This window comes from Ursus maritimus, unplaced genomic scaffold (assembly GCF_017311325.1).
Source record: "Ursus maritimus isolate PB19 unplaced genomic scaffold, ASM1731132v1 scaffold_2, whole genome shotgun sequence".
In the NCBI taxonomy this organism is placed as follows: domain Eukaryota; kingdom Metazoa; phylum Chordata; class Mammalia; order Carnivora; family Ursidae; genus Ursus; species Ursus maritimus.
The window spans coordinates 96,974,151-96,989,839 of NW_024424452.1; the positions used below are offsets into that span (position 1 = coordinate 96,974,151).

Here is a 15,689-nt window from a genome sequence, read left to right on the forward strand (position 1 = left end):
GAAAGAGAAAATGGACCATCCCTACACTTGGGAAGGACAGAAAGGAAATGACTTTTTTTTGAGTGCCTGAAGAAATACTTTGCTTGATGAAATGAATATATATATTTATGAATTATATAATTCATATATATATGAATTATGTAATTCATATATATATATGAATTATAGCCACTAGAGTTGCATTAGTTCACTGAACAGGGGCTTAACAGAGGTGCCTATCATCCAGAGCAATAATAGTTACACATACCACTAAATAAATATTAAGTTAACTATGTAGGAAAAATTTTTATAGATTACAACACTGTGCTTTGTTCATATATGCTCATTATCTATCATTGTTACTTACCTGTTAGCAACCTAAAAAATGAGACAGTCTGCCACACTGCTTCTTCCCTTACCATTATTCAAGAAAAAATACATTTTTTTCCCAAAGTCAAGAAGTCGTTGTATAACAGAGCCCATAGTTCGTCCAATATGCAACCTAGAATCTCATGCTTATTTGAAGACGTCTTTCTGGATTATTTAGAAGAATCGAATGTTATTTCCCCAGCTGAACCCTAGCATACCTCTACTAGAGCCAAATTAGTAACTACGACAAGTATGCACCATAAATCATGTCTCCTCTCAGAATAATCCCTACATTCATATCTAACAAGGATGAGACTCAAATCAAAACAGAGGCAAATTGGCTTCTCCCTATCTTCTGTCCCAAATCAGAATTTTTATGAGATGCATGTTTATTCACTCAGAACCTATTATGCTCTGGGTATTATGTTGGGTGCTGGGGCAAAAACAGTGAATAAAGCAGACATAGAGCCTGCCTTCATGGATTTAACAGCTAAATCCTTAGGTCAAAAAAAGACGTTACAAATTTAACTACACGATATTATTAGAATTGTGAAACTACTAAATGAGAAGTGGGAGGTTTTAATGGAGCAAATAACCTAGACTCTGGGGTGGGGGTGGGAGGCCTTCCACAAGAGGGTGACATTCAGCTGGGCATGAAGGATGAGTGGGAGTTGGCCAAGTGAAGAGGGAGATGATGAGAACCTTAGGCAGAAAGAGTCATGTATTTAAATGCCTCTTAGAATGGCAAAGTATGAGGGGAGGGAATGTCTCTGAAGCAAGGGTAGATTTGTACTGATACTCAACATAGCTGGACCCTGGGCCCTCTTCAGGACCCTCTGGCTTCTCCATCTCCTCTTGTATCCTGAGTATCTGAAGTAGGAAGGGACTTAAACTGTTTAAGGAACTAAAAGATGACACATGACAAGTGAGGCATATTATACACGAGGGAGAGAGGTTTAACATGCGCTGGAAAAAAATGGGCAGAGGCAAAATATTTAGACTTTAAGGGCAAAGAGAAGTAATTGAAGGCTATTAAGGGAGAATATACATCTTCTGAATGAGACCCTATAGGGTCCATTTGCTTTCAATTCAGATAAGAGGAAATTGTAGTGTGGACTAAGGTGGTAATAAATAGGAATTGAGAGAAGTGCAAGTTTTCAAATATTCAGCAACTACTTAGATGAGCGTGGTGACAGCAGGTGAGGGCCAAAGAGCCCTCTAATCTAGACTGAACAACTGGGTAGAGAAGAAGAAGGTTTGGAAGGGAGGGTGATGCATTCTATATTGGCCTCACTGAGCTGGAGGTGCCTCTGAGACTTGGAGTGAGTTTTTCTAGAATGATCAGCTGGACATAGATTTGTAGTCTAAAGATAAATACGTGGGTGTCATTGCTACAGAGATGATGAATGAAATTGTGGGAGTGTAGAAAATCACCAAGGGTAAGAGTGTTCAATGAGAAAAGATCCCAGAACCAAGCCCTGGAGAACCCAGATATTTATAAGTCTGAGCAAGAGAACCTGAAAAAGGAACTCGTAAAGAATGGCCTGAGTGATAGAAAGAAATACCAGGAGAGAGTGGTGTTCCCTGAGAACAAGGAAAGCAACCATTTCAGGAAAGAGGGAATGGTCAACTAAATCAAACACTATTGGGAGGTCAAATAAAATCATGACAAAAGAGCTTCCGTGAGATGTAACAAGTGGGGGTACTGCTGACTTTATCAAGAAGATTGTGGGGGTGGGGAGAAGAGTGCAATGGAGTGGCAGGGGATGGGAGATTGGTGGGATCGCACAGTAAATGGGAAGTAAAAAAGTGGAAGACAGGACATTGGGCCAACAGAGGAGAAAAAAAAGGTGAAGAGAACTGAGATGAATGAGATAGAACTGATGAAGACAGTTTCCTCAGAAGGCAGGTGGGAGTAGGATGCAGGTAGAGGAAAGGATGACCTTTGGAATGAGGAGGAACACCTTCATTGAATAATAACAGGAAGGAAGTAGGGACAGTGGGTACAAAAGCAAGTTGGTTTGAAGATTTGTTGGCAGGAAGTTGAGGTCGTTTCATCAGATGGTTTCTATTTTCTCTGAAAAGAGTGGATAAGAAAGAGAGAATGCAAGAAGGTTTGAGGAGAGAAACAAAGATTTGAAATGATACTTGCAGAATTTGGAAAGCAAATGACTCCAAAGAAATGTGGCAGACTTCCAGGCAGTGTTGAGCCCAGTTGAGGTAGGTAATCATGAATTGAAGTCTGCCAGATTGCACCCTTTTTCTCAGGATTCTCCTGGAGCCTGTAGTGAACACGTAGTAGGCAGAATTGCTTTTGCCCCATGAATATAGGGACAAGGGGGAGAGGAAGTTGAGAGTATAATTAAGAGCCTGACTAGAAAGATGGACACAGGATTCAATGTTGAATAATGAAGGAAGTGCAGACAAGAGGGAGCTGATGAAAAGGGATACTGTCAATAAGCCAATGCACTGGAGGTTCTGATGTAGTCAAGGAACAGTTGTGGTGGTAAGAGCTGAATCACCAAGGAGAAGAGGTGGTGACCAGACAGGGAAAAGACTGAATGAAGAGATTTTGGAGGTGAGAAGTTTTGAGGGACAATGAATTCCAGGCTATAACCATTGGAGCAGATGGCTGAGTAAAGGCAGAGGGAAAAGTCATCAGCAATGTGGAGGTCCTGGAATTGTAAACCGCATTTTGGAGAAGTCACCCACAAGAGCAATGAAGTCCACCAGGCTTGTGGCAGTAGAAGGTAGGCCAGTGGAATGCAGTGTAAGAGAGTTTGAGGTAGGTGCTCAAAGAATTTGTGAATGAAGGGGAGAGGTAGATGTTTGAGCATCCTGGAGCTTCCGGTGGATCCCAAATATGTAGAGTTCTCGAAGTTTCGTACACTTGACAAATTATCATTTGAAATTTCTTAAATCTTAGAGGAGTGCAGATCTAGATTTCTTGGAAGTTTCCCTAAGATAGACTGCTTGGAATTTCATAATAAATGAAAGGACCTATACGGTTGTAAATATATCTTAAAAGATTGAAGTCATTTTTACGTCAGGAAAACAACAAATGTTCAAGCATTAACCACACGCAACCCTAGGGTCACTCAAATCAAGAAGTTTATAATTTTTGCCAAGATGAATCATCATCCAATGACACATCCAACTGGCAACCTCCAGCAAATTTCCAAACAGATCTTCCCTATGATATGCAGGTCCTTTATCCCCTGAGTCTCTTCTATTCCACATACAGCAATTCCCACTTATCTACTATTGTGCTTTCCACAATTTCAGTTACTAATGGTCAGCCATGGTACCAGAGCAGATGACCTTCCTTCTGACATATTATCAGAAGGTCAGTAGCAGCCGAGTGCATATCACAAGGCCCATGTCATTCCCCTCACTTGATCCCATCACGTTGGCATTTTATCATCTCACATCATCACAAGAAGAATGGTACAATAAGATATTTTGAGAGAGACCACATTCACATAACTTTTATGACAGTATATTGTTATAATTGTTCTATTTTATTAATTAGTTATTGTTGTTAATCTTTTACTGTGTCTAATTAATAAATCGCATTTCTCAGGGCGCCTGGGTGGCTCAGTCAGTTAAGGGTCTGACTCTTGATTTCAGTTCAGGTCATGGTCTCAGTGTTCTGGGATCAAGCCCCACACCGGGCTCCACACTCAGCAGGGAGTCTGCTTGAGGATCCTCTACCTCTCTCTGCCGCTTCCCCTGCTCATGCTCTCTCTTTCTCTCAAATAAATAAATAAATCTTTTTAAAAAATACACTTTTTCATAGGTATGTATATGAATAGGAAAAAACATACTCTATATAGGGCTCGGTACTACCCACAGTCTCAGGCACTCACTAGGAGTCTTGGAACGTAAGCCCCGTAGATAAGAGGGGACTACTGCATTATGCTGTCCTCAATCTCTTTGTTACAACGCAGGATAGAAAATCACCATCAAGAAAGTGTTACCCCAAGTATAATAGACATCTGTTGGTGACAGAGGGGTCCCCAGGGAAACAGCAGTGCCACTTAACCTTTTCCTGTGATAGCTGCCTCAATAATTATAATGAATAATTCTCTCACACTCCTCTCAGCTGAGGCATCCAAGCATCAAGTATCCTGAGGTGTAGTCTACTGAGGAGGATGGGGGCAGAAAAATCATTTAAATCAGTGCCGATCAGTGTGGCCTAAAGACCAGCGCTGGTCCACAAACTGCATGTTCCCAGTCTGTGGCAAGAGCAGCACAGAAACGAAGTTTTAAAAACTTTATAGCAGGGGCTCCTGGGTGGCTCAATCGTTAAGCATCTGCCTTTGGCTCAGGGCATGATCCTGGCGTTGTGGGATTGAGCCCCACATCGGGCTCCTCCACTGGGAGTCTGTTTATTCCTCTCCCATTCCCCCTGCTTGTATTCCCTCTCTCTGGCTGTCTCTCTATCTCTCTGTCAAATAAATAAATAAAATCTTAAAAAAAAAACCAACTTTATAGCAATTTGATAGAGTATTTTTTTGTTAGATCAAATCAGTGAAAACAAGGGCTTGTATTCTGTATATTTTTACTTTTTTTCATTTTATTTCCCTAGTAATTATTTTTATTATATTTTATGAAAATGTTGACCCACAATGGATTGGAATCCTTTTTTTTAAAATCTGGTTCTTCACCAAAGATAGTTTGAGAAACAGGTTTAAATCACACTCCCAGGTTTTATTCCCAGACAAATGGAAACTCTAAGCTGGAAGAAAGAGGTAGTGAGATACCATTGATAGAAACACGTAGTCTTAGACTTACCTGATTTCAAATCCCCACTCCACCACTTACTGTCGACCTTGGGTAAGTTACTTAATTTCATTTCCTCATATGAAGGTAGAGATCATAGTCCTGGAGCGGCAGATTTGAGATGAGAATTACAGGAGATACTATGCTACGGGCCCAGCACAATCCCAGGCCCATAATGAGGACTGTGAGTTGTGTTAAAGATCATCTGGTTGAACCCACAACCTACTGTTCCAATAAGAATCTCAGGCCCCACTGATGACCCAACCACAGGTACCCTAGCACAGGCAATACGTCCTGACAAGGACCCCAGCTCAGGCAAGGCAGGTGGGATGGGCCAGGTCATCTCTCTGCTGTCTCCATCATGCCTAAAGAATTTAGGGTCCTCCCCAGGAAGGAAATATTGCAGCCACTCTTGGCTGCCATTCTTCCCTTCTCTCATAAGAAAGAACCCTGATTTTCTTCAGATATCCCACATCCATGCTCCTCCGGGGAGCTGGGCCCCTCCCAAGGTAATTCGGTTTCCCTTCTCCAGAGATTGACTCAGGAATTGGTTTGTGATATAACCTGGCCAATGAGACTGAGGAGAGTTTGGCTGACGGGCTACCTGGAAATATTCTTCTTATTCTTAAAAGCTAGGAAACTGGGCTTTTTTTCTGCCTCTGGCTGTTCTCCACATTTGAAGCCCAGCATTACTGAAGCCTTCTTGAGACCAGGAGGGGACTCAGCCTGAGAGGATAAATCAACAAATGGAAAATAACAAGCAGAATAATAGAAAGAAGAAGTCCTTGATAACTTTGTCAAACCCATGAGTTAACCAATCGTAGATGAGAACTATTTGAGAATTTCCAATAGATAAGATAATAATTTTCCTTTTGACTAAGTCACTATTCATTGGGTTTCAGGTTACTTGCAGCCAAAAGTATGTACCAAAAATATGCTTGAGCCCCTGGGCCATAAACAGTCAAAAACTTCAATCCTGGGGCTTCCCCTACTCCCTTCCTTCTTCTGAGTGGCTGAGTCACCTCTGACTCATCCTCTGAACCCCAAATATTTGAGGGAGCTCAGGATAGTCAAGGAGATCAAATCCCTTCACCACAGGACATGACTCCTGAGTTTCGGCCAATTCTCAGGCCAGCCCCCATGCCGTCTTCCTCCTTGGTTTCATCTAAGGAAACCAGAGCCCGGCAGAGCTGCGTGCACACTGCTGCGCTGAGTGAGGCATGTGAGGAACACTTGCTTATACTTCCTTTTTCAAATGCCTCCTCTCCTATGAAGCCTTCCACCACTGTGAGAGACCAGAGAGACAGTTATCTCCACTCAGTGACCAAACCACTGGGCCATTTAGACAATGGATGATATTCTGGAAGGTTCTACCTTCTAATCATTTCCTATGAGCTCGACATTGTCCCTCAGACCTGACTGTTCCTCTGAGTGCAGGGAGGAGTCTTGCCGTCCTATATCCCTAATAGCATCAAGTACAGAGAAGGCATTATATAAATGCTTGAGTTCGATTACAAAGAGAACTTTCCTTATAGTTATAAAATCTCAGACATTTTGAGTTCGACACTCAAAGGCTCTCTTATCCAACTCCCATCCACAATCATTCAGCAGATGGACGAGAACAGTGATGCTTACACTTCAATATTTGTAGTGAAACAGAACTCATTACACAGTGTGCCACCTGCTTCATTTCTGGACAGTTCTCATGATTGGAAAGTTCTTCTGATTTTCTTATCAGGCCCGAATTTGCTTTGCTCTAACTTGCCTTCAGTTATTTGAGTTACACTTTCTGGGATAAAATAGAAAAAATATATTCCATTTTCATACAGATAGCCCTTCAAATATTGAAGACAGCTATTATATCTATTCTAAGTCTTAATTTCTTCAAGCCAGCTACCTTCAGTTACCTAAATTATCATTTAAAATGTATGGTTTCCAGGGTGGCTCAGTCCGTTAGGCGCTGCCTTCGGCTCAGGCCATGATCCCAGAGTCTGGGGATGGAGCCCCCTCTGCCTGCTGCTCCCCCTGCTTCTGCTCTCTCTCTCTCTTCTCTCTCTGACAAATAAATAAATAAAATCTTTTAAAAAATAAAAAAAGTATGGTTTCCAGAATCTTCTACATTCCTGCATTTTTTTCCTTATATGCACTCATTAAGAGAGTCATTTCTCTCTTAAACTTCACTTATTAACTCAATATCGATTGAGTTCTCACTGTGTGCCAGGTGTACAGCAGAGAATCAGATGTGGAGCTTGCAGTCCCAGAAAGGAAGACAATTGAATCAATGACAGTGAGGAACCAAAGGGTGCCTGGTCACTGCATTGCACAATTTCAGGGGCATTATTCAAACTCAATATGTTACAAATGTCACCCCTTGGAGTTGTGCAATGTGGTAAACTGGTAACTGATGGGGGCAAGCACACTAGGCTCGGAGAGGCCTCCCTAGAAGAAAAGAACATTTAAACTGAGACCTAAAACATGAATATCCATAAAGTAGGCAAAGAGAGAAAGGAACAGTGTGCTGGGCTGAGGGAACAGCAAGCATAAAGATGTGGAGGAGAAGGGGGAAGGTATGAGAGTAAGAAGAGGGAATAGACAGTGTGACGTGAGAAGTAAGCAGAGGTCAGGCCACCCAGTTTCTATCAGGCCATGTTAGGGAGGTTGACTCATATCCTAAAGAGGGTGGGAATCCATCAAAGGTTTCTTTTTTTTTATTTTTATTAACATAGAATGTATTATTTGTTTCAGGGATACAGGTCTGTGAGTCATCGGTCTTACACAACACACAGCGCTCACCACAACCCATACCCTTCCCAATGTCCATCACCCAGCCACCCCATCCCCCCACCCCCTCATCGAGGGGTTTTAAGCAGGGAAATAACATGATCATATTTGCATTCTGGCTGCTGTGTGGAAAGTGGATTAGCGGAAGATCAAAGACTGGAAGACCAATTCAAACCTGTTACAGTCATCTAGCCAAAGATAAAATATAGTAAAATAAAATAAAATAAAATAAATAAAATAAAATAAAATAAAATAAAATAAAATAAAATAAAATGAAAATCTGACAGTGGCTTGCACAAAGGTAGCAGCAGTGGAAATAAAAATAAAATTATAGAGACATATTTGTGCAGTAGTTCACACGTAGTGTCAATTAGATTTGATGGCCACCTGGACATAGGAAGTAAGGCAAGGGACAAATTAAGGATAATAGACAAGTGGGAAGACGTTGGTATATGGACTGAGACTGGACCCTGGACGAGGCCCAGATTTTAGCAAAGGAGGAAGATGAAGAGCCCAATGTTGGACGTCTTCAGTTGAGATACTTGGAGCTATCTAAGTGGAGATGTCTAATTAGATTTCAGGAGATGCCTCCACCAGATTCCAGAGTCATCAGTCTATAAATGGTAACTGAAGTCAGGAGAAAGGACACCAACACACTCAGAAAAAAATATGGAGGAGAAAAGAAGGTTTAAAGGACCAAGCAATACAGTCATTTAATGAGTGAGTTGAGGAAGAGGTTTCTGCAATGGAGAGCAAGGAGAAGCTGCCAGAAAAATAAAAAGGGAAAATGGAGTGTGGTGCACGGAAGGTAAGGGGAGCTAGGAGGAGCCAGGTACTGCTGCGAGTCCACTAGATGTGCCTCCCTGGGCGGGTTAGTACTACTCACGCACCTTGCCCAGGATCGTTCATCATGATGCAGCCTCACCGCAGCTGTACCACACTGTTGGCCATACTGGGTGCTACACGATGAAGTGCATTTCCTAAAAAGATATGTCTAAGTCCTAACCCTCTAGTATCTGTGAATGTGATCCTATTGGGAAAGGGAGTCTTGGCAAATGTAGTCACGTTAAGGTAATGTTCTACTGGAGTAGGGTAGGCCTTAATCCAGTTGACAGGTGTCCTTCTAACAAAAGGGAAATTTGGATACAAGGGCACAGACACCCAGGGAAGATGGCCGTGTGAAGACAGAGGCAGAATTATAGCTATGTTGCCGCAAACCAACAAATACCACAGATGGCTGACAACCAAGAAACTTGAAGAAGCAAAGCAGATGCTTCCCTTAAAGACTTCGGAGTGAGCATGGTACTACTGACACCTTAATTTTTTATTTCTAGCCTCTGAACCATGAAAGAATACATTTCCACTGTTTTAAGCCTCCCAGTTTGGGGTGGTTTTTTTACAGCAGTTCTAGGAAACTAATACCCAGGGCTCGGCTGAAAGTCTGAGTCCTTTTGATAATAATTATCAAGTTACTTCATTCTCAGTCTGGGTTGTACATTGAAGTTTTTGAAATTAAATGTATGACTCGTGCTTACCTCTGTCTGCTTTACTCTTAGATATTTGGGGCAATTAATCTAGCTTTCGATAAACTTGGCTTCTATACCTTTGTCCAGGGTGATAGAACATTAACTATGGTGGGTCAAGACCATAGCACCGTAGATATCAATCAAGGTCCTCCTCCTAGCTAGAAATAATAGACAGTTTTATCTTACCCACAGATCGATCACATGAGACTTTGTCAGATGCCTCAATGAAATCCAGGCACACCAAGTCTACAAGATGTCCGAACCCACCAGTGCAGCAACTGTACAAAACAGGTAGCTTGTTTAGATTGGAATGACCTCTCCACTCAAGACAGGCATGTGCAAAAACTTCAGTTAATTTCATTGAGTGAACTTCAATTTCTCTACCATAGGCAATCTGACTTGTTGACTATGCTACTTGTTCTGTTCTTGCGTCTGCCTTCAGATTCAAGGCACTTTGTCTCCCAAGCGTGACTTTGAGAGTCTTCTAAAATCTGACTCTGCATCCCCATTGACAGACTCTTCCTGATGCAGGTGTCTCCTTAAACAGTCCTGACAAGTGGCTTCCAGAGCTTTGAAGGTGGGACCTGAACAGCGAATCTTTACTGGATCTTAGCAACTATTGCTTTCTTTTCTACTTGCTCACACATCATAGGTTTCATAATCTGCCATTCTTTCCACTCCTAAAGTAAAAAGGAGTAGTGGGGAGCCTTTCACAGAGAAACTGAGAGTGAGAAAAAAAACTGAGAAAAGAAAAATGCACACATTTCAGGGTCAGCATGTGTCACAGGGCTGAAGCTTGGTAAGTAGGAGACAGGACAAATGCAACTCCATGTTTATTGCCAGAAACCAAAGCTTTGGTTTGGTGAAATCTTGAATGCCTAGAAAGGAGGAAGGGTGGGGAAGTTCCTGACCTACATCTCCCTTGGACTTTGGTGACCCCATGACTGGAATATGTTTATTTGATGGCTGATTTTGCTGTATTAGGTTCTTTCTTTCCTCCCCTTCTCCTTTTGTTTCATAACACATGATAACACTCTCCTCCCTCCCCTCTTTTTTCCCGTGGAAAATTACTAAGAATGAATAAAGTCATATTAATATTACAAAACAAATACGCAATCCATCATTCTAGAATCACAACATCTTTAGTCCTGTATTCTGAATCAAATGGTCTTGCTATCCTAGCCACAATCTCTTTGCTAGATAAAGAGTTGGCATCTTCTCTTCAGCCAGAAAGGAAAATAACCAGCCTTTTCTCTCTCTCTCTCTCTCTCTCTTTTTTTTAAGAGAGGGAGAGGGGGCAGGGGGAGGGGCAGAAGGAGAGAGAATCTTAAGCAGGCTCCACACCCAGCATGGAGCCTGATAAAGGCTCAATCTCACGACCCTGAGATCATGACCCCAAATCAGTCTTTTTTCTTTTTCCTTTTTTTTTTTTTTAGATTTCCCCAAATCTACTTAGGATATTGGAATTAATTAAAATTATTAGAACTAGACAGCTTTATCATTGGGTATATTAGTTAAGATAACACTAGTTGTTGTAACAGATAAACCCTAAAATCTCAGTGACTTAACAGAAGTTGATTTCTCACTCATGGAAAGAATGTGTATGGAGGGGCAGCCGTGAGCTACGACAGGCAAGAAGTTTGTCCCACAGTCATTCGTGCTGATGGAGATTCTCTGTTATCGTCACTGCTGAGACAGGATGGATTCCCCTCATAACAACATGTGGTTTGGACGTCAAGACTGATGGTGCCACGTGAACACACACACACACCAAGAAGGCATGGAAAGGTTTATTACTCACATACCGAGACTTTCTTGGAAGGAGGAGGGCTGGTTCCAAAAACGGCTTGAGAGAAAGCAGAGAGGGGCTACGGGCTTGGGGTTCATGATAGTTGGGTGATGGAGTGTGGGTAAGGATTCCCAGGCACAGGCTGAGACTTGCATGGTTTGAACTTCCCGCCACAGCCACAGGAGGGAGCACTCAAGCTTTCGTGTCCATTTTGGGGGGCAGAAAGGGAAAGGGGAGTAGTGGGCTTGAAGGCTGTACGTAAACATCAAAAATGGAGTCAAGGGGTGCCTGGGTGGCACAGCGGTTAAGCGTCCGCCTTCGGCTCAGGGCGTGATCCCGGCGTTGCGGGATCGAGTCCCACATAGGGCTCCTCCGCTGGGAGCCTGCTTCTTCCTCTCCCACTCCCCCTGCTGTGTTCCCTCTCTCGCTGGCTGTCTCTCTGTCAAATAAATAAATAAATAATCTTAAAAAAAAAATGGAGTCAAACTCTTAATTACACTTTCTGCCCTTGACACTGTCTTGGATGCAGCCAGAAGACAAGGGAAGGGGAAAAGGATTGTAGGTTTTAACAGATTTTTATAGGTTTTAATAGGTTTAAAAGGGTTTAATAGGTCAGACCAGGGAATGGCGGGCATATCCCTTTGGCCACATTCCATTGATTAGAACCAAGGCACGGAGGAGCTAGAAGTCTAGTCCCTGGCTGGATGGCCACTTCCCAGCAACAGCGATGGAAAGTGAAAGAACCTTTAGTGTATGGCTTGCCTTTTCTGCCACAGTGGAACACAAGCAGTAATGGATCTAGGTTTGTGGGGCCCAAAGCTTGAATAATTTAGAGGCTTTCAGAAAAAAATAAATTGGAGCTTACAGATCCCGAAGTAGAAAAGTGGCTCATGCAAGTCAGGACTCAGAAGCTGAAGCCTCACCAGCTTCACTAGGTAAAGTTCTCTCCCTGCAAGTCATTCTGGCGCAATCGCAGGGAGGCCTTCACTGGCCACTCTCGGGTCCTCTGGACGAGCAAAAGGAAGGGGCGTGGTTTCTGGCCTAGGGCTGCGGTCGCAGTGTTACACAGTTCCAGAACTCCTTCCTGGGAGGGAGTACGCCCCTCACTGGTGACTCCAGCCACAGAGTTCAGAGAACTCCGGTCCAGAGCCTGTGAAAACAATCCCAATGTGCCATGAGAACCAGGGAAGAGAATAATGTTATGAATTTGCTGTTAGTGAAAACAGATAAAACCTTACCTCTTTGTGACTACAGTACCTGAAGAAATTTCATCCCCTTGGGTTTTGCTCTATGTGTGGTATTTGGTGGTTTGGGGCAGGGATTCCTTTTTTTTTTTTTTTTTTAAGATGTATTTACTTATGAGAGAGGGAGAGCATGCGCAGGGGGAGGGGCAGAGGGGGAGAGAGAGAGAAGATCCTAAGCACAGAGTCCGATGTGGGGTCAATCTCACAACACTAAGACCATGAGCTGAGCTAAAATCAAGAATCAGACACACAACTGACTGAGCCACCCAGGCGCCCCTGGGGCAGGCATAGTTTTTAAGCAAAAGATTGATAGGGGCGAAGCATGAAAAATATGATTCGGTGTTCCATGATTCAGCAAGTTTGAGAAACAGCAGTATCCCTTTGCAGGCCTCCAGCCTAGAGATTCTGATTCCGAGATGCCCCCCACTCCGCCCCAGGCGTCCCTCACTCAGCCTTGCCTGGGTGAGGGCATGGGATATAAACCAGAGAAGAGCTGGGACCCCATAAAAATCATGACATGCCACTTCCCCTAGAGGCCCCAGGAGCAAGGGACATGCCCCCCATGACCATGATAAGACCGGGCAGGACCCAGCGCTGCACTCTGAATGGCTCCCTGCAGGCACGGTCACACAAGTGCGTACAGACAACAGCGGCAGGGCTTTGCAAGTCTGGGTTTCAGCTCTACTCAGCTCCACCACGTAGGAGCTCTTGGGGGCCTGCACTCCTCTCCTTACTTTCTCATTTTTCTTTTCTTCTTTTTGATTTTCTCATTATTTTTATTCAGCTCTGTTTTACCACATTGAAAACAATTTCGGAAGCTTCTATTTGGGGAAAAGTGGCTACAAACAAAATACTAAACAGAAATAAATAAGAAAGTGAAATAACAAAAATCTGTTTAAATGATGGCATCGCCAAGTCTAGACAGAAGCTGGGTCCTTAGAAGGACTTCTCAGGGGATCTTGGAGTCCTCAGGTCCATCCACCACCCCGCCATACTTCCTGAAGATCCCCTGTGTGTCCGCGCTGGGGACGGGGCCTCCTTGTGCTCCCCCTACTCCAAGGGCACCGTGTCGCCAGCTTGGCCCTCCAGGCTGCACAGGGCTGTGGGCAATTTGTCTGTGGCAGGCCCTGCTCAGCCTGCTGGGACCCTGGGCTGAGGAATGAGATGGGTTGGAATGGTTAGTGCGGTTACTGCCACAGGACCCACTGAGGGCAGAACAAGAGGAAATGGGCTGAAACAGCAACAGGAGGGATCGGGGTTTAACCGAGGGAAGGCTTCCCCTCTATCCGGGAAGGAGGAGCTGTCTCAGGTGACAGGAGAGTTCCACGCATCGAGATGTCCATCCAGGTCCTCCAGGAGGCCTTCCCTGGCTCTCAGGCTCCCGGGGACGGCTCCTGTCCCGGAGCCCGTGCTGCCCTGCCTGCCCCGCCCTCTGGTTCTTACTCATCCATCGCCTGCTGCTGCTCTGCACAAAACCCTCGAGGCAGGGAGGCGGTGGCTCGGTCTCGTGCATCTCCATCCTCTGTGAGCAGCACACGGGATGCTGCCAGGCGCCCGCGCACCAGGCACTGCAGGTGGGTCAGTGACCAAAGCAGACACAAATCCCTGCCCTGTGGCAAGACTCCACTCATGATAAGTAAGTTACACAGAGTTTTACAAGGTGATCAGATCTTTGGGGAAAACACGAAGGAGGGTAGCTTTGGGGATCTACATTATATTTCAATAAAAACGATTTTTAAAAATAAAGCCTTGGAGGGGAGTAGAGAGTGCCCAGAGCGAGGAGTTGGGGGTAGGAGGAGGGAAGGTTGCAGTTTTAAACAGAGCAGTAAGGGTAGTCATCATTGAAAACGTGACGCAGGAACAAAGAGGAAATGAATTTTGCCCATATCTGAAGGAGGAATGTTCCACCTTGGGGGGCGGGGGGTGGGGGGGAAATGGTGATGCTGTGCCCTTCCAGCCCTTCAGGTCCGTGAACGCTGTTGGCCTCTAAATGTGGCCTCAGTTGCTTTCACTGCCTCCTCTTTGCCTCTGGGAAGTGTTCCAACAGGCTAAATCAGTGTCCTATACCACAAGAGTGATGTAAACTGAGCCTCAGTTTACATATCTATAAAATGGGGATAACAATACCTCTACCTTATAGGGTTGTTGGAGGTCAGAATTCAAAAGAAAAGAGGAGGGATGGTCACAAAGGGGACCAGGGGTCTCTGAACAGGGCTGGGCAGTGTCTTCACCGGGCTTCCAGTCACCGGGTGCCAGGAACTGGGTGGAGGCTTTACACTGATTAGCTGTTTAATTCTCCCCAAAACACAACGAGGAAGATGCTCTCCTGTCTCCACTTACTAACAGGAGATGGAGGCTTACAGAAGTTGGAGGCCTCCAGCCGGCACGTGCAAGAGACAGAACGTGGTGTGGACCTGCCAGAGTCCAGGGCTCCAGTCTACGCGGCACCCCGCGCCTGACCCACATCACCTGAGCCGGATTTTCTCCGCAGGGAGGAGCAGGGAGAAGCACGTTCTGAAACCCAAGCTAGAGAACTAGCTTGTTCTCACGTTTCCTCCCAATCAGCCCCGATCTCTGCGGCCTCCTGTGCGGGGATATAACCCAGTTTTCTTTGCCAAATTCTTATAAGAGAAGAGAGAAATGTTGCTGAAATCAGGGGCCTGATTAATTTTGACAACTGTGGGAGGGGAGGGAAGGGATACATTCTTAGAACCAAGGCGAGGCTGGGCTGGCGGGCCCCACACTCAGCACATTCAAGATGCCATGGGTTCAGGGGTTTTAAGAGAAACCCTGTGACTCACCCCAGCTTCCCATAGCCCCTGTTTTACTTGAAGGCACGCTGTCTTCCCATCATTCTCCCCTGGCCCCCCAACTCTGCCGGGCACTGACGCCCCGCCGCCCCCCGCCCCCATGCGGTACCCAGCTATTCCACGCCCCAGCGTGAGTGGGGGTCCTCTCCGCTGGGCTACGGAGCCACAAACCCAGTGGCCGGAACACCCCCGCACCAGACACGCAGTGGCCTTCTCTCTCAACCAAAGCCATGCGGCGTGAATCACCTTTACTCTCCTTTTTACTGAAATCCATCTGCTCACACTGATACGATAACAGGACTCCTACCTGCGATAGAGGACAATAATGAGTGCTAACCATGTGCAGGCGTCGTGCTCAAGCTTGTACCTTTCTCCTTTGTTCCTGGCAACAGCCCTATGAGGGAAG

At 44.8% G+C, this 15,689-nt stretch overlaps 1 long non-coding RNA gene across 1 annotated transcript; it reads right to left on the reverse strand.

Annotated features, from left to right (window-relative positions):
• Window positions 1–11,215: 11,215 nt before the first annotated feature.
• Window positions 11,216–15,363, reverse strand: LOC121104040. Its single transcript, XR_005836412.1, has 2 exons — window positions 12,095–15,363; window positions 11,216–11,668 (listed from the first exon to the last, which is right to left on the reverse strand). It is a non-coding gene; the product is annotated as an uncharacterized LOC121104040 (long non-coding RNA).
• Between the last annotated feature and the right edge of the window lie 326 nt (window positions 15,364–15,689).